This window comes from Pteronotus mesoamericanus, unplaced genomic scaffold (assembly GCF_021234165.1).
Source record: "Pteronotus mesoamericanus isolate MK-2021 breed Mesoamerican mustached bat unplaced genomic scaffold, CSHL_Meso_final scaffold_371, whole genome shotgun sequence".
In the NCBI taxonomy this organism is placed as follows: domain Eukaryota; kingdom Metazoa; phylum Chordata; class Mammalia; order Chiroptera; family Mormoopidae; genus Pteronotus; species Pteronotus mesoamericanus.
This window is the reverse complement of record NW_026555314.1, coordinates 2710942-2728409: the sequence shown is the minus strand read 5'-3', so window position 1 is coordinate 2728409 and position 17468 is coordinate 2710942. Positions and strand designations below refer to the sequence as shown.

The following is a 17468-nucleotide window of genomic DNA, read 5'->3' as shown; positions in this document are numbered from 1 at the left end:
GTGCACAATCTCAGCAGAGGTTGTCAAGCCCCTTTTGCCACTGTTAGCAAGTGTGTGTGGGAGGAGTGATGCTAGACCACAAGGTCACTGTAAGAGGAGGGGACCCAGGGGGACCAGGGTCCAATGCCTTTGGTGAGATCCTTAGTGAATGTTGAGCTAATTAAATCCACTCCTAAGTGTAGGAAAGAGAACCCCCAGTCTATGTGGCAGCTGGCCAGAGTGTCACTGGTAGTGTGGTTCCATGGGACGAGAGCTATCTTGCTACATGGGGCCTTTGTGTTCCAGCGAAGGACACTTCATTCTGCCTGCCCAGAGCTTTGAGCAATATCCCTATACCAGGGTGCCAAATGGCCATGACCTCATGTGCCAAGCCCAGCTGATTGATGGTGGCTGCTTGACTCTGAAAGGCTGCTGGGATCAATTTGCTTCATATACCAAGGCACACGGGGACCCAGCGGTGGTACCAGTGGTGAGTTCTAACCCCAAGTCATTTCTGTTTCTTTGTTCTGATCAAGAAACTATTGGGTGAACACTCTGGCCCCTGACACGGGTAGACAAGACATGAATGTCTGGTCCCCCCAGTAGCAGTGTTGTAAGCAGTGTGGCTCCCTGGATGGCTGTGGGGAATATGGTGAGCTGAGGATTTGGTAATCTCCAGGTGGAACCAGGAGAGGAAAAGCTTAGAACCAAGAATGAAACAAGATAAGTGGTCAAGGGGCCATTTCAGGAACTCCCTGAAATCATCGCCAATGGGCAGCATCCCCTCTGGTGCCCCCGACACCACAGAGTTAAGTGGAGTTGGCCTAGGATTATAGTTCTACTCATGGTCACATGTGTGCTGTGTGTCATTGCAGGGACTGAGTGGCTGCTCTCCACTTGGCAGGGGAAATACAACCTTTGCTGAACTCAATTTGGGGGCCTGAACCCCATGATCTTCCTCTGTGACCCTGGGGAAGGCTGAAGGAAATGGGACACCAGGAAGGTGGGGTGATAAAGGCACAGACCCTTCCTCTCCAGGCCCAGATCTATGACGGTGGGATGAGGAATGTGAGGGAGGGTGGTCCTGTGGGGCCCTGCAGGGTGGGCTGAGCCCAGGGTGCCTGCAGATTCAGGCCTGATGGTGGATGAAAACTCTTTGTTCACTGAGGGGTCCCTTTCTGCTTTGGAAACCCTGCACGCCTTCACCCACGACAGCCTCTCTGAGCCAAGACCTCACCCTGCCTCTGCGGTGGGAACCCTGCCGAGATGAGGGTCGGGGAGTCCAAGCCCAGGTATCAGATGGATTGGGTTTGAGTCCCAGTGAACTAAAGCACGTGAAACCCTCTCTGATACTCAGTTTCCCATCTGCAAACTGGGATGGCAGCAGAACTTGCCCTCGCGATTTGTGTGAGGAATACAATTCAATGTGGAAAGGAGGACGATGCGCGCAGTGCCTGGCGAACAGCAAGTGCTAGTGAAGGATACCGGCGAAGTGGCGGGTGGTGATGGGGACCACGCGGCCGGAGTCCGTAGAAGGGGTGTTAGTTCTCTAGCCCCCGCCGGGGACTGGACGGTTCAGGGAAGGCGGGCGGGAGGGAGCAGGCCCGCGTCCCCGGCCGCCGCCGCAGCAGCGGTCCAGGCAGGTGCCGGGCCTCCGCCGCTGTACAAGGGGGCCGGTGTCGGTAGAGACAGACATCCAGATGGCCCAATGGCAAGCCGGTGTCTCCCCAAGCCCGGCCAATCGACACCGGTTGCCGGGCCGCGCCGGGTCTCTCGACCAATGGGAAAATTTAAGGGTGGCTGGGGCGGGACGGAGAGCCGAGTCGCCGGCCAGGTCCGCTTTGCGCACGGGCCACTGGAGGGGCGCGAGGGCTGGCCCCGGAGCTGCGCGCTGGGCCCAGGAGGGTGAGCCCTTGCACGGGTCTAACCTAGGGCCCTGCGAACGGCCACCTGCAGCTCGCCCTGAGGTTGCCGCATCTTGAGCGCTCAGGGATCTGGGGACACCCGTCTGGGGGCGGGGGCCGCGCTGCGGAGCCGCCCACGCCGCGCTCCAGGTAGGCTGGGGCCGGAGGGCGGGGCCGCAGGGAACCTGGGGTTGGAGCTGTAGGTGTGAGCCTGGCGGGGGCCGGGTCGGGGCGGTGTCTTTGGCTTGGAGTCTGGGCGGGGTCGGGGCTGAGTGTTGGAACCGAGAGCTACCCCAGCCGCACCTCCTCCGCGCCGCGGAGCGCTAGACCCTCGACTGGCGGGCCTTTTGTGCATGGCCTCTGGGCCCCGCTCGACTGGCCTGGGCTTCTGCACCGCGCGACGACGGGCGCCTTGTAGCCAGGGCTGCGCAACCACGGAAACTTTCCAACCGCCGGAGGTGCGGTGGGGTCGGGGAACTTTCCTGGGGCGTTGCGCCTCCGGGAAAGGCCGGGCACGGTGGAGCCAAGGATCTGTCTCCGCGCCCTGTGGCTTCCGCCGCCTAGAGGACAAGGGAGGAGGGGACGCTGCCCCGAGTCCCCGCGCGGTGCCCCGACCTGGGGTCCCCACCTCTCACCACTACTCCCGCTCCGCTGCCTCAGTGGGACACAGAGCCCCTAACGGAACAGCGTCCTCCCCACTCAGAATGCTACTCAGTCGGGTTCACTTGAGGTGTCACCATAGGCGGGCAGCCTGGGATCCCCAACCTTCCTTTACTCACTAAATAATTAAATGTTGGGTACTTAAAACAAGTCACCGTTTCTAACCTATGCAGAGTGTATCGCTCCGGTTTCCATTCACTTTAGATCCAGACGTGTTTAGAAACAAGGTTAAGTGAATAACCCGCCCAATGGGGTTTGATCCTTTAAGATAGATTCTTAGTATAACCTCAAACGGTTAACCCTTGTTCGTGCCCCTTCTCATTGTCACCCATGTCACTATGCGGGGCACACACCAGGTCAGGATTTAAAAACTCAGGTGTTGAAGGGATGCGCAGCCTAGTACCTGTGCAGGCAACCTGCCTGATAAGGACAGCACCAGGAGCATGCTGGGAGCCATCCACTCTTTCTGCCTCCATTCCCAGATCCAGGCTGCCAGTCTGCCTGTCCTGTGCTCGGTTTGTCTCTGGGACAGTGATGGACACAGGGACAGTCAAAGCCCTCTGCCCAGTATGCTGGGCCCATGGCCAGTCAGTTTCCCAGCAGGTGGTCCAAGCCTCAGGTTTGGCCACGGTGTGTGGCCATGAATCCAGAAGGTGTGCTTTCTCCCAGCCTTGATGTATCCCATCCACTGTCCCCTGTCATCCCCGCAAGTCTGGTCTGCCAGAGTCTAGCACAGAGCTGGGCACAGAGCACTCTCTGTGCTTAGGATGCTGGTTCTGGCCTGATGAGGAGGGTCACGTGAGTACAGCCAAGCCAGACCCACCCTACTCTTTCTCATTGGCTTTTCTCTTGGACACCAGTTTCTGATGACCAAGCCCCTCCACGATGAACTGGGTCCAGCCCCCAGCCCTCAGTCCTACTAAATTAGAGCTGCCCCCACCTCCTGGCACATCTGGACTGCATAGTACCCCTTCCACAGGTCACCCTTCAGGTCTTCCTAGTCCAGGGTCCCTTTGCATCTATCTTCATTCCTGTTCAATTTTTGTTGCATAAAAATTTATGGTGGGTTCACTGTGCCTCCTTTACCCCAAGAGACAGGCTTGGGGGGCATGAACAGCAGGATCCTTTGCCTCCAGGAGGAGCCAGGAACTGAAGCACAGCTTTGGCAGTGGGGGCAGGCAAGGACACCAGGCATGCCAGAGCATCTACCCTTGGCCAGGACTCAGCAGAGAGAGAGAGGGGGCAGAGCTGGGGTGGAGGACCAGGGAAGGAAGGTGGGGGCCCTGGGGACAAGCTCTGTGGAATGCAGGGGTGGGGTTGGAAGGGCACAGGGAGCTCTGGGAACTTCCTTGCTGGTGGCTCAAATGGGGAGAAGTCATCTGTTCTTTTGCTGCCAGCTTCCATCAAGATTAGGATGAAGTCTTGTGCCCATTCTGTAGGAACCCCTGAATTAAAGAGTAACCCGAGTCGGGACACGGGGTCAGGAATCCTTTCATGGGCCTTCCCCACTGGAAGGGCTGTACATCTTGACCTATTTCACAGGTCAGAAGATGAACCCAGAGCTGGTGGACAATTGCATCACCTATATGGTTTCCCACTTGCCCTCCCCCCACCTTGGGTCAGGCATAGGCCTTCCCACTGCTCCGCTGGACCCTGAGGGTCCAGCAGCCTCTCCATCAAAGCTGCAGCAAGCTGAGTGAGGCCACCAGGAGGCATGAGGGCAGGCAAGACTGGCTCCACCCAGGACCCTCCCTGAGGCACCCGGCAGGGAAGCCAGAGTTCTGCTTTCCCCAGGCTGCCCGCTCTGGGTGCATGGTTGGAGAGGAGCAAGGATCCCCGGAACAAGGCCCCTTGGCACCCCCAGAGCCCCTCGACACCTTTGGTGCATGCAGGGGAGACCCGAGCTCTGGATGGCAGGGTAGTTGAGCACAGGCTCGGGCAAACACAGCAAAGGCCGGACCCTGCACCTGCAGTCTTAGAGTGAGGGCTCCTCAGCTGCATGCCCCAGGCGCCCTCCCTGCTTCCATAGGCCGGACTTGCCATCACCAGGGGGTCCAGGCAAGGACTCCAAAGGAGCCACTCAGGGAGGGGCTGTGCCTCTCTCTGCCGCAGTATCCTCATCTGTAAAGCAGAAAGGTATGGCCAAAGTGGGCGCCTTTTCACCGGGCACCAAGTTATCAGAATGGCCAGCGGCTTGGAAGAGTTCATCAGGATTCTCCACGGTGCAGCAGGACTCGAGGCCCTGGTGCAAAGCAAGCTCTCAGGCAAGCCTGCTGGACCCTCACCTGAGCTCCTCACCACCCAGCATGGCCCCAGCCACCTGCCCAGCCCTCCCAGTCCTGGCCCCATTGCTCCTCTGGACTCCGTTTGTGCCTTTCTGCCTCTTGTTGTCAGTATCTGTGGGTCCATAGCTTGCTTTTCTGGCCTCATGCCTGGCCCTTGCAGGCTGGGCTGGGCTTCTGCCTCAGTCAAAGGTACCGCAGGCCTTTCCAAGGCCGGGGGTGGGTATGGTGACTCCTTTGACCCCAAGGTTCTTGGCACAGGGTCGTTGGCTTGGCAGGTGACCCTAGAACATGCAGTCCAGCCCTGAAGAGGTGATGAGAAGGACTCCCCACGACAGGTACCCCCTGCTGTCTCATCACAAATCCCATCACTGGTTCTACCTTCATATCTCGTGTTTGTCCATCTCTCCACTGCCCTAGGGCTCCTGTTAGGCTCTGCCCTGCCCTGACTGATATAGCACTGCTGTGACAAGGATGCCCTGGGGATGGAGACCCACGCCTCCTCCATACCCTCCCATTACCTCTGCTTCCACCCTCCGCCTCTTGGAAGCCCATCCTTGGACCCCCTCCCCTGCGCAGCCCTGCGGACACCCCCACGCCCACACTAGTTTCTACTGCCAGCCCTCTGCATTTGTGGAGCTCTTGGTCTAGCAGGAGCCCCACAAAGAGGGAGCACATTCTTTTTGTGACCGCATATCGCTGGCTCTGTGGGTGAGGTAGGGGAGTCCTAGGAGCAAGGAGGCCTGAGTTCAAATCCTGGCCCAGTGCTGCCTCTCCTGGACCCAGTTTCCCCATCTGTAAAATGAGGTATCGGGCCAACACAAGGCGTTGAGTGAGAGTCTATGTGCTGATGGTGCACAGCCAGCACTTCAAGAGGAGCCTTATTAGGCCAGAGCTGGGGAGAGGCTGGTGGTTATCAGGACTGATTAAAAAAAAAAAAAAGGCACACAGTTCTCTGGGGCAAGATCTATGTGAACATTTAAGACAAAAACCAGGGTATCCCGGAAATATCACATTCTGAGCAAAAGCTGACCCCTGACCCTCAGACCACGGGGCAGGAGCAGCAGCGCCTGGGCTGTGGGCAGGAGGGCGTCAGTGGGCAGCTGGACCCCTGTCCACGCCTCCCCTCCCGGCACACATGCTCGTGCACGCACATACATCTGCACACATGCCCAGCTTGAGTTCCCGCCCTTGCCTGCCTCTGGCCCCAGTGCCCTGACTCCAACCCCACCATCCCCGCAACAAGCTCTTCCCCTTGATGAAGGGGCTGTGACGAGGTCCACAAAGGAAGATCGGATAGAGGCCGGAACAATCTAGAAAACACCATAGAGCCAAGGGAGAGAGCTTCCATCACCCATGTTCCCCAAGAGATGGCCTCCCAGCTGGGGCCCAGACCCTCCCTACCTGTCTGTGCCACCCTGGTTTTCCTTGTCATGACCCAAAACACTCCGGCAACATCCTCAGGCTCAATATGAGAGGAAACGTGTCCCTCAGGTTGTTGGCCAAGACAGGAGGCCACGTGGGTCCTCCGTTCCCACTTTCGCGGGCATGTGAAGGGCACTTGGCCATAGCTTTGGCCTCTGGGGCCCATGGACTGGGGAGCTGGGCTGGCCTCAGGGAGCATCAGAGAAAGGCAGGTGGCCTGCCCCACAGGTGGGGGAACAGGGCAGGAAGAAGATACCCCTAGCAGGTTGTGACACCCTAGGTGGGCCTGTTGGACACTGGTGTGGGAGTTCTCCTTGCTGGGTCATTTATCACAACCAAGCACACTCAGCCTTCGGAACCTCAGCAGGTGTTATCATCAGCCCGCAACTCAGCAGTCACGCTTTAAAAAAAAACAAAAAACTTTATTTTTAGAAAGAGGGGAAGGGAGGGAGAAAGAGAGAGAAACATTAGTCAGTTGCCTCTCATACACACCCCCGGACTGAACCCACAATCTAGGCATGTACCCTGACCAGGAATTGAACCAGCAACCTTTACACTTTGCAAGACGATGCCCAGCCAACTGAGCCACACCAGTCAGGGATCAACAATCGCACTTTTGAAGGATAATCAATAGCATTAGAAACACAAGGGACCATAGTATTCTGATCCGAACTGCAGATGTGATGGTCCCAGTTGCATGGGTACAAGAGTGCCCACAACTGTGTCAGAAGCACCACATCCCTGGGGGTCAGGGATGACAGTGCCCAGCCAGGAGTCTGGCCACATTCAAAAGAGACAGCCTGGCAGCTGAGCCTCACGCAGTGCCCTCTGGTTTCCCTGCAGGAGCTGGAGTCAGCAGGATGGGTATTGGGACATGCTGATCTCCCCTTGAAACAGGTAGGTGACCCAGGCTTGGCTGGGGACATCTCCTCACACAGGACAGCAGAATGTCCTGGTGGGCTGGGCTAGTGTGGTCAGCACAGGGATGGACCATGGTTCTGGGTGGTGTGTGCTTCTGATCAGACTCTCGCTGGGCGGGCACAGCACCGTGGGCTGGACAGGGCTGGACATGGCTGGACATAGGGACCTCCTGCCACCCCTGCTTGGATTTAGTGATGGTCTGAGTGTAGAGAGCAGCTACCATTAGACATCTGGCTTAACGGACGCGACTGCAGTGGGGCCAACCCACGGGGACGTTAGCTGGGCTGCTCTCCACGCACTTTGACTTGGACGTCTGCCACAGCAGTGTCTGCCATTGGCACAGCCCACCCAGCTCGGGCCTTAGCTCAGGGTGGTCCCTGCTGCCAGGGGAGACTAAAGCCACCAGTTGGGGACAGGCAACGGGCCCACACGACAGGGCACTGGGAGGAGGGTGCCGAGGCCACGCCGCAGGCTTTGTCAGAGCCAGAAAGTAAGTGTTCCAGCTCTGCCGGCTGTGAGGTCTAACGCCCACAGTCACACTGGCCTGCCGTTGCAGAGTGAAAGCAGCCATGGGTGACAAGTCGCTGAGTACCCTGACTGCCCTGCTCACAGCCGGGATGCCACGCGCTTGTCCATGGCCTTAAGCGCTTTCCGTATTGTGGGTTCCTCTGTTAATCACAGCTCTCGTGGGACTGGGACGTGGTGCCAGGAAGTGTAGCAGGAGGCAGAGGGGTCCCTGTCTCCCCAAGGACCCTCTGAATGGTGCAAGGGTGTGCCCTGCTGATGCCCCAGTCTGTCAGAGCTTGCTGTGGTGGTGGCATTTACAGAACGGTGATGGCTTATCAGAATGCCCCCAGTCGCTCTTGTCCTCGCAGTGCAGGCTCCCAGTCCTTAGCCCATCGACCCGCCCCCGCCCTTGCCCCAGTGGGTGCTGTCTCCGTGGGAGGCGCAGACGACCAGCTCTGTGGATCCTCAGTGTCACTGAGTGTCCAGGGCGGAGGGCCTGGCCCAGTGAGTATTCAGGTGGTGGGAGAAAGCAGTAACCTCAGGCTCAGGGGCCCTTAGGCCTCCCGATGCCTGAGTGTCCTGGGCTGAGGGCTGTATGACAGAGGAGAGGCACGGGGGACCCCACTCTTTTCTTGTCTGTTCCCCAGGACCTCAACTGTGGGAAGCTGTCAGCTGGGCTGGCGGGAGCAGGGAGCTACTACCACCCGGCTGTGTGGGAGGACTAAGGTCCAGCCATGCACCTCTGTGGCCAGGCTGGTGGGCCATGCGGGGGCTCTGCATTGGGTTAAAGAAGCTCAGGCTGCATCCAGGGCTCAGGACGTGGCATTTCTTATGGCACAGGTGACATGGCATCTGGGAGCGAGGGTGGCAGGTGGCTTACCCCCAGCCCTCTTAACTCCTGGTAGGCCACCGTGCCTCAGGTTGGCAGGCCACCAGACATGGGATGACTGCTCTGATCACTGGGCCTGCAGGAGGCTGCCCGCCACTCTCGTCTGTTATCGCTGTCCTTGGTTGCACTTTCCCTGTCCCCATCTTTCCTATCTCCCGCTCCTGGTTTCCCGCTGTTTCTCTCAGGCCTTCTCTGTGCAGCTCTGCCTCTCCCTGTCTCCTGTCTCCTGTCTCCTGGTCCTGCCCTGCCCTTCTTGAGTGTGGTGATTGACTGTTTTTGTCTGTCATGATAACTGACTATTCATAAGCACCAGAAGGATGGGCAGTAGTTTTTGTGTCATCTTCGCTCTGGGCTGGGACAGTTTCAAAGACTGGGAAGCAGAACGTGGGCCCTGGGGTAATGCCCTGCCCACATCAGAGGAGGATGAGGAGGGGTCCTTGGGATTAAGTTGGGGTGGGGGCTGATGGCAAGCACCCATGTGTCCCCCATCCTTACCTTCAGCCATTTAGCACCTGCTCGCTGAGCTTCATGTTGGACACTGGGCATTGGGACCACATCAGATCCCTCCCTACCCTGGGGGAGCCCCCAGCCTGGCTGAGGACACAGCAATGGACTGGAGAAAGGAAAGGCCAACTCTGGAGTTGCAAGACGATGAGGTGTGCCAAGAAAGGGGAGCTGCCCCCAACCAGTGTAGCTCAGTTGGTTGGGCCTCGTACCGCAAAGCGAAAGGTTGCCGGTTTGATTTCTGGTCGGGGCACATGCCTGGGTTGCAGGCTCCGTCCCAAGTTGGGGTATGTATAAGAGGCAACCAATTGAAGCTTCTCTCTCATATCGATGTTTTTCTCCCTTTCCTTCGCACCTGAGCAAGGCTGCGCTGCTGTGGACACCGGCCCCTAGCCGGGGTTTCTTGGGGTTTTGACATGTTTCTTAGCCATTGGTATGAGTCTTTACATATTCAAGCATGAATTCTTCCCTTGTCTGTCTGCCTGCTGCATGTTTTTTGCAATCTTTTAATTTTTGTTTGTGATGGTTTACATGGTTCAGAAATTTTTCATATTTTGTGGTGAAACCTGTTGAATTTTTTCCTCGTTTGCTTATTCCATTGTTCTATGTATTGTCCTCCCTAGCATGTAGTCAGATAAATCCACATTGATCTTTTCCTGTAGGTATTTCTAGTTTAGTGTTTACACTCAAGATTTCATTCATCTAGAATTTATTTTAACATAAATGTGAGGTATCTGAGCTGTTGCTTTCTTTCTTCTTCTTCTTTTTTATTCTGAGAGTATGTTTATCAAAGCTGGGGCAGTGAAACAAGGAAGGGCTTAGGACAGAGGAAGCAACAGGAGAGAGCCCAGGTGCGGCTCTGCTTTGACTCCCTAGAAACATTATGGGAAAGAGGTGAGCCAAGGGGGTACTGCTCTGAGCCCCCTGGAGAGTCACAAGATAGGGGCCTTGGGGACAGGGTCAGGAGTTAGCCCAGGACGAGCTGCCGCTGCCCATTGCTCCCCAGGTTGCAAGTCTCAGTAGAGTTTTCGGAGATGCGCGCCTATGGGGGAAGAAGAGGGGAAAGAAAAGGCGCGGACATGCCCCTGGGAGGGGGAGCATGCTGAACTGTTCCTTGACTAATATTTTCTGTCACCATAAATTGGAAATATTGCATAATGTGTCCTCGGGTTTGTGGTGCCCCCGGCAGGCACCTGGCCCTTGGCCAGCACCCACTAGGAAGATCAGATCGGAACCTCCCATGATCAGCCTTTGTTCTCAGGAGGCAGTCTTTCTGCATGGAGACTCTACAGGGACATGCTGAGTCCGCCCTGTTGGGTCCTCCTCCCTCTGTGGACTGACCTCAGGCTCTTACTCTCTGGAGCGCTTTGGCCCTCCCTGCACGGGTGGGTGTCATGCGCTGGCCCATGCACATCCTGCTCTGTTTTCTCTGTGTTTCGGGCTCGCAGCCCCTCTGAGCACCCATCATGACTGCGAACAGGCCCCCGCCACTGTGGGGGCCCCCTCAGAAGCCCCAGAGGTGACCGGGTCCCTTTGTAGACATCCAGGCTCTGACTGCTGTGTACTGCTACCTATGGCCAGGGACAGCCCCGAACCACCTGCAGTGAGGAGCATGGCTCTCCTGGTGACAGTGTTCATGGGCTCTCACATGCGGTGTCCTTTGCCTATGCGGCTTTGTTGTGCGGTGGGGAGTAAACTGGCCTCTTCCGCAGGGTTATGGGTTTAGCATCCTTGTGCCCGCAGGGGGTGGCACACCAGGATAGGTGCTCACATGTGTCCTGTTTGTATGTCAGCCTCGGGGGACTGTCAGGCATGTGGTGGTCATCCAATCTGCCTGCCACCCAAGGATCTTGCCCACACAGCTGATGCAGGCTGGCCGGGTGCCCTCTCACCTATGGGCTGTTCTAAGCCAGGCAGCCAGGGGCCTCTGGTTGGACTTGTGGGTCATTCCCCAGGTGGGCTCAGTGTGAGAAACAGGATCCAAGAGCACAGCGCCCCGCCCAGCCTCTTCCTACCCCCAGAACCCCTGCATTTCAGGTGAGGCAGGAGGAAGAACGCATCCACGGCACGACTTGAGTTCAGGCCCGGGCTCTGTTTGTCCCACAGGCCGCACGAAGGGCTCCGTGCCGGCCGCTGCAGTTACTGTGTGAGTGCCATGCCAGCTCCTGGCTGTGCCATCCCTCACTCAGGGTGATTCACAGCTGGTGGCGCGGACAATGCCTCAGGGTCATTCCGGCGAGATCGGGCGTGTTCAGGGTGGTATGGCCATAGACTCAAGGCCGTTCTGGGAGGCCGGCCACACTCTGCCCACAGGTCCTCACGGGCAGTCTCTGCGAGCCCACGGTGGCTGTTCTGGTGTGTTTACCATGGCCCCGCGGCCCTGTCACTCTCCTCCCAGGACATGCCCTGCCCTGCACTCTTCTCCTATGGCCTCCCCAGGGGCCTCCCACTGTCACTCTGGCCAGAGTCAGCTTTGAGCCATCCCCTGGACTCATTCTGCTTTGTTCCCCTCGGGAGAGCTGCCTGTGAAGCCCCTGGACCACCAGGCTGTGGAGGGGCCTCCGTTCCCCCAGGCCCTGGACGCCCCTGTCCCAACAGAACCTTCAGCTAGAGCACCTGCAGTCGGCAGCTCTGCTTCTCGTGCCCACGGGGAAGGCTGCCCAGGTCCCTGGTAGGGGAGCTGGAGGCATCCCGCCCCCATGGTACATCTTGCCAGGTTGATGTTTGCAGTTGTTGAGTTTGGTATTTCGAATATGCCTTTAGTTAAACTTTTTCTTTTCAAAATATTTCACTCTCCCGGAAACCTAATTAGGCCATTCATTCCTCTGGATGTACTTGCTGCTGTCTGCATTTTGTGAGATAATGAGGCTGCGGAGGTACTGCCAAACCTGTCCTCCCGGGAGCCTTTTGCTCTGTGCCCTGGAGGGAGAGGCACGCCTGTGGCCTTTCCTGGCCTGCGGGACCTGGGCCTCAGAGCCGGGGGAAGAGGCCCTGAGTATATAGATGGGGAAACTGAGGCCTGGGCCCCTGAAGTGTCTGGGTGGCGTAAACGAATGGGTCTCAGCACTGGCAAGACCCGCCCTTCGCAAATCAGCACCTCCTGTCACCTCAGGCCCAGGGTCAAGCCCATGACCTCAGTGATGCCATGGAGGTGCCTCTGAAATCCCACTGGGCCAGGCTCCCCTGGGGGCTGAGAGCCAGGGAGAGACCACAGGACCAACCCACAGACTCTAAGTAACAGTGGCGCTGGAGTCTCCTCTTTTGCCTTTTTAATAAATTATAAACCACTATGTGCTTGTTCATAGGAAATGTAGACAAAACAGAAAAGAAGGAAAAAGAAGTAACGCCTGTCACACCCCTGCCTCCTGGCACTGGCAGCCCTTCCTAGGCTCCTAGGGAGGCGGTCTCTGCATGGGCACGTTGAAGCTATTGGGGCTGTGACCCCTGCCCCCCAGCATCTCCTGTGTTGATGCTTTGCGAACACAAGACAGTGGGTGTCCCTCACTGTGCTAGCCCTGCCACTCCTCGCCTCTGCCCCCCGGCCCTTCCCTCTTGGGCCTCTGCATGCCCCACAGACAGACTGCCGCCACCCTGGTACGTCTGTGGGGTTTGCGCAGTGGCTGCTGCAGCTCAGAGCTCAGGAAAGACGTTCCACCGTGGACACGCACGCTGTTTGCAGCTCCCCTTCACCATCAGCCCGCCAAGGTAAACATCTTGTGCCCAGAGCTGTTTTTCCGCATTTAAACTACTTGGGTTTGCTTTGACCTTGAGGTCCAGGCGGGTCCAACGGTGCGTGTGTGTACACACTGGGGCAGAGACTTGGTGGGGATTATCAGAGTACAGCAAGGCCTGAGAGCAGCCCAAGGGGGCTCATGACAGCCCACCGTCTTAAGGCAGAGCCCACTCCGCCCCAGGGTCCTGCACAGGAGACAGACCCCCTCCAAGGCAGACAGTCCAGGGAACCACATCTCTCCTGCCCCTGTACCCCACGTGTGGCGTGGCAGCCCAGGTGCCCCATCAGTTGTGTGTGAGGTGACACCGCTCCTGGGCTCTGCCGAGGAATGCAGGTGATCGATCAGGAGGCCAGGCTGGTCCCCAGCTCCACGGTCACGGCACAGTAGGGCTTGGGCTGCTCCCTTCCCCTCAGCCTCCTCCGACCAACCGCAGTCCCCAGTCCTGGTCCTGGGCACTTCCTTGGCCCCCAGCCAGTCTGGTCCCCTTGGGAGTTGGAGACCTGGTGGCCCCAGTGCTCCTGCAGATGATCACCTCTGAGGTGAGTCACTGGGACCCTCAGGGAGGGCTTGTGGGTAGCTCTGGTAGTAAGAGCGAGTCTCTTCTGCACACAGCTGGAGGTACAGGGTTCAAGGCACCTACACCCAGCCCCCACTCAGCCCTATTCAGAGGCCTGAGACTGAGTGAGGGCTCGGGGGCTCTGCTGAGGGCGCCAGCTGTGCCCCTTGGAGCATTCCGTGACCTTCCAGTCTGCCTGCTTTGGGGACCTTGTGACCAGGAAGTCTGACAGAGCCAGAGGGCAGCAGGCCCTCTTCTCCCAGCAGCCCCGCCTCCTCCATCCCTCCCACCCCATTCTCCTCCCTTCCCGTGCTCCCACTTTATCCCCAACTCCTGACTCCTCAGCTCCCGGATCCCACATCCCCATCCTCTCTGTAGCTTACACACCCAAGTCGCTGCCCTGCCCTCCTCCTGTGTCCCTCCCCTCCCCATCCTTGATTTAATTTGTAGAATGGGATGTCTTTCCATTCATTTAGGTCTTCTTCAATTTCTTTCAGCAGTGTTTTATAGTCTTTATTGTACAAGTCTTTCTTCTTTCTAGTTAAATTTATCTCTCTTTTTAATTCTTTCTGATGCTGTTCTAAAGGAAATAATTTTCTTAATTTCTTTTTTGGATTGTTCATTATTAAGATAACTGATTTCTGCTTATAAGTCTTTGCACCCTACAACTTTACTTAACTTGTTTATTAGTTCTGAGTTTTTGGGGGAAATCTTTAGGATTTTTGACACATAAGATCATGTTGTCCGCAAACAATTTTATTTTTCCTTTCCAATTTGGATAGCTTTTATTTATTTATTTACTGTCCTTTTTCTTGTTTTTGTTTTTTGTCTTACCCAATTGCTCTAACTAGGACTTCTGGTACTAGATTGAACAAGGAGCCTGCGCCTTGCCCTGGTTTTAGGAGAAAAGCTTTGAACTTCGCCGCTGAGGCTGTTTGCTGTGGCGCATGCATAGAATGATGTGTAGCACGTGTAGTATGATGTAGCTTTCCATATACGATCTTTATTATGTTGAGATAGTTCCTTCCTATTTCTTGTTTGTTTTATGTGTTTGTTTTATCATGAAAGAGTATTGCGTTTTGTCAAGTGCTTTTGATTCAATTGAAATGATCTTTTTTCTATCATTCTGTTAATGTGGTCATTATGTTGATTGATTATCATATCCTATCCTTGCATTTAAGAATCAATTGCATTTGGTCTTGGTGTACAAGTTTTTTTAATATGCTACTGAGTTCAGTTAGCTAGTATTTTGTTGAGGATTTTTGCATCAATGTTCATAAGGAATACTAGTCTATAGTTTTCTGTTATGATTTTGGTATCAGGGTAATGCTGGCCTTATAGAATGAGTTAGTAAGTATTCCCCTTTCTTCAATGTTTGGGAACAGTTTGAAGATTGACCTAAGTCTTCTTTGGATGTTTGGTAGCATTCACCCATGAAGCCATCTGGGTCAGGCTCTTGCTTTGTTAGGAGGTTTTGATTACTGATTCAATCTCCTAACTAGTTAGAGGTCTGTCTGCTCAATTTTCTGTTTCTTCATGGATCAGTTTTGGTAGATTCAATGTTTTTAGAAATTTATCAATTCCATCTAGGTTACTTAATTTGTTAATGTATAATTGTTCATAGTACTCTCCTATAATCTTTTCATTTAAGAATAGTATATGTACCAAGGAAAAAAAAGGAATACAATATTACACAGGAAAAGACATACTAAACACAAGTGAATGGGGGGTGGTTTATTTTTTTGGCATTTTTCAAGTTTATTTTTAAGGAAGTTAAATTTGTAAAAATTAAGGTAGCTAAAATATTCCTTTGTTTTTCTTTTTTTCAGCTTTATTGAGTATAATTGACAAAATTGTAAGATACTTAAAGTGTACATAGTGGTGATTAATATTCATATACATTGTGGAAGGGTTTACCCGCATCTAGTTAATTAACACATCCATCACCTCAGGTGTGTGTGTTTGGTTGTTTGAATTGGTTGGGCTTTGTTTTATGTTTCATGGATTCACACCTACTCCCTTGCAGTCTTCAGTCTGCAGATCCACAGATTTCCTGCGACAATAAAAATACTCCCCAGGGACAGCGGGCGGAGGGTGCCTACAGAGAACTGAAGCCATCTTAAGGCCCGCGGAATGTCAGTATTACCAGGGGGGCAAAAGTAGGTTTACAGTTGTGAGTACGCGGAACACAGAGTTTATTGTTTATTAATTATTGTATTATTTTCCACACGAACAACCGTACACCTAATTTTGCCCCACCCTGTATTGCTGGAAAATGCAGTTCGACCTCAACAGCCCTTGTTCCCCGAGGGGCGTCTCCTGGATCCTCTGCTTGCAGTGTTCCAACGTGCTGGGGTTAGCCAGGACTCTTGGGTTCTGGAGTTTTTCACTTCTTTTGGCTCTTAAAGGCATAGTCCACAGTCCTGGTGAGCCGTATTTGCTGCCTCCCAGGGAAAGATTGACCATGTAAATGGCAAGTTATGACTCTGAAAATCTAGAAACTTCACCATGATGTCTCCTCAATTAATTGGGTTAACTCTTTTTAAGATCTCAAGTTAAGGAGGTACAGTATCTTTGTTTTTAACAAAGCTGTCAGCTATTCCTTACCAAAAAAAAAAAAAGTGTCTGCAGCATGGGAGGTGATGCGTGGGCAGCAGCTGCTGCAGCTGACATCTATGGCTATCCGGACAGCCTGGCGGAGGCCGTGAACCCAGACCCCAGTGTGACCTGGACGTCAAGCCAGGCAGGCCTCCTTCCCACACAGCAGAGTGGACATCGCATGTTTAAGAAATCCAGGGAAACATCAGCTAAAGATAGCGTATTGTGAAACTCTGGGAATAGGCACATCCACAATTTTCTCAGCCTGTTTTCTGGGCAGAAAGCTCAAATTCCGACTTGGACAATGACCTCCCTGCTAGAGGCCTTCTCTGTTGAGGGCAGTTTCTGACCTTTTCTTTGGGTCCCATGTCTATTTTTTTCTCCCTCAGAGGATTCCTGTGATGTCGGAGCTTGGCCCAGGATCCATTTTTTACATCTCCTGTCTTCCGTCTTTTATCAACGCTTTATCATTTTCTGCCTGTCTGGAAGGACTGCCTTGGGTTTGCTTTCTGCTACCTCACTCTATCCGGGTTTTCTGGGGGCTCTGTCTACTGTTTGCTTCCTCTGCCGTGTCTTTCTGTAAATCTCTACAGGGTCCTTCTCATTTATGATCATTCCTTTTCATGATGGTCTATTCCCAGTTCATCATTTCAATTCTGTCTCGAATCTTTTGAGGACGCATATCAACTATTCCCTAACATCTGTGCTAATAAACATATTTCAGCATTTGGCAGTTCTCTTGGGTCCCCCAAGGAGGGCGGCAGGCTCTGCCTGGGGTGCTGGGGTGCTGCAGGAAGTCAGTGCATGCCCAGCCACCCCCCACCTGCCCCAGAGGGACCTCAGTGTGGACCAGGCTGGACACAGAGCAGATCTATGCGTGCATGTGTATGCATGATTGTGTGGGAGGCTGCACACGTGTGCTGCAGGTGGGTTTTAGGAAGTCCCAAAATAGTCAGCAGGCCTTCTGCAGTATTCCTTCCTCCTGCGGCCAGCCACAGGCAGGCTCGGTTCCCAGCAGGCTCTTGTGGTATATATGTGTGGGTTAGGGGCACCGGACTGGGACAGTGCAGGGCCTAAAGTCTGTGCTGCGTGAGAGTGGAGCGGAGCCCCCTACCCAGTCCCACTGAGTCATTTGCATATGAAAGGCAGGGCTTCCTCGTTGTTGGCCGGAGGTTGGTGGTGTCTGGACTTGTTGCCATGGGCACTCATAGCTTCAGGAGCAACAGAGCTGGCTCTCAGACGGCGGAGAGGGGTTGGGAGCAGCAAGGTTGGCACCCAGCTCAGTTTCTGGGAGGAAAGGGGTGTCCTTGGGGGGCCTCTGCGAGGAACCGGAGGCATGGGACCCTGGGCAAGGGCAGACCAGAGGGGACTTAGCCCTTCGATGGAGGAGAAAGGCTGGAAGGGCCCGGAACCTCCCTCCCCAGGGCATGGCCTCGCTGACCCACCCAGAACCAGGCAGCCACGGCCGTTCTGCCTCTGCCCACAGCAGCCGGACGGTGTTCCCGACAC

At 55.0% G+C, this 17468-nt stretch overlaps 1 protein-coding gene across 3 annotated transcripts in view; it reads left to right on the top strand.

Moving 5' to 3' along the window:
- The first annotated feature begins 1835 nt into the window (after window positions 1-1835).
- ARVCF (ARVCF delta catenin family member) overlaps window positions 1836-17468 on the top strand; it is a 43337-nt gene continuing 27704 nt past the window's right edge. For all 3 annotated transcript variants that reach the window (XM_054592647.1, XM_054592644.1, XM_054592642.1), the window contains exons 1-2: window positions 1836-2033; window positions 7094-7147. The gene's annotated coding sequence lies outside the window, so the exon portion shown is untranslated. The remainder of the gene's footprint in view (window positions 2034-7093; window positions 7148-17468) is intronic.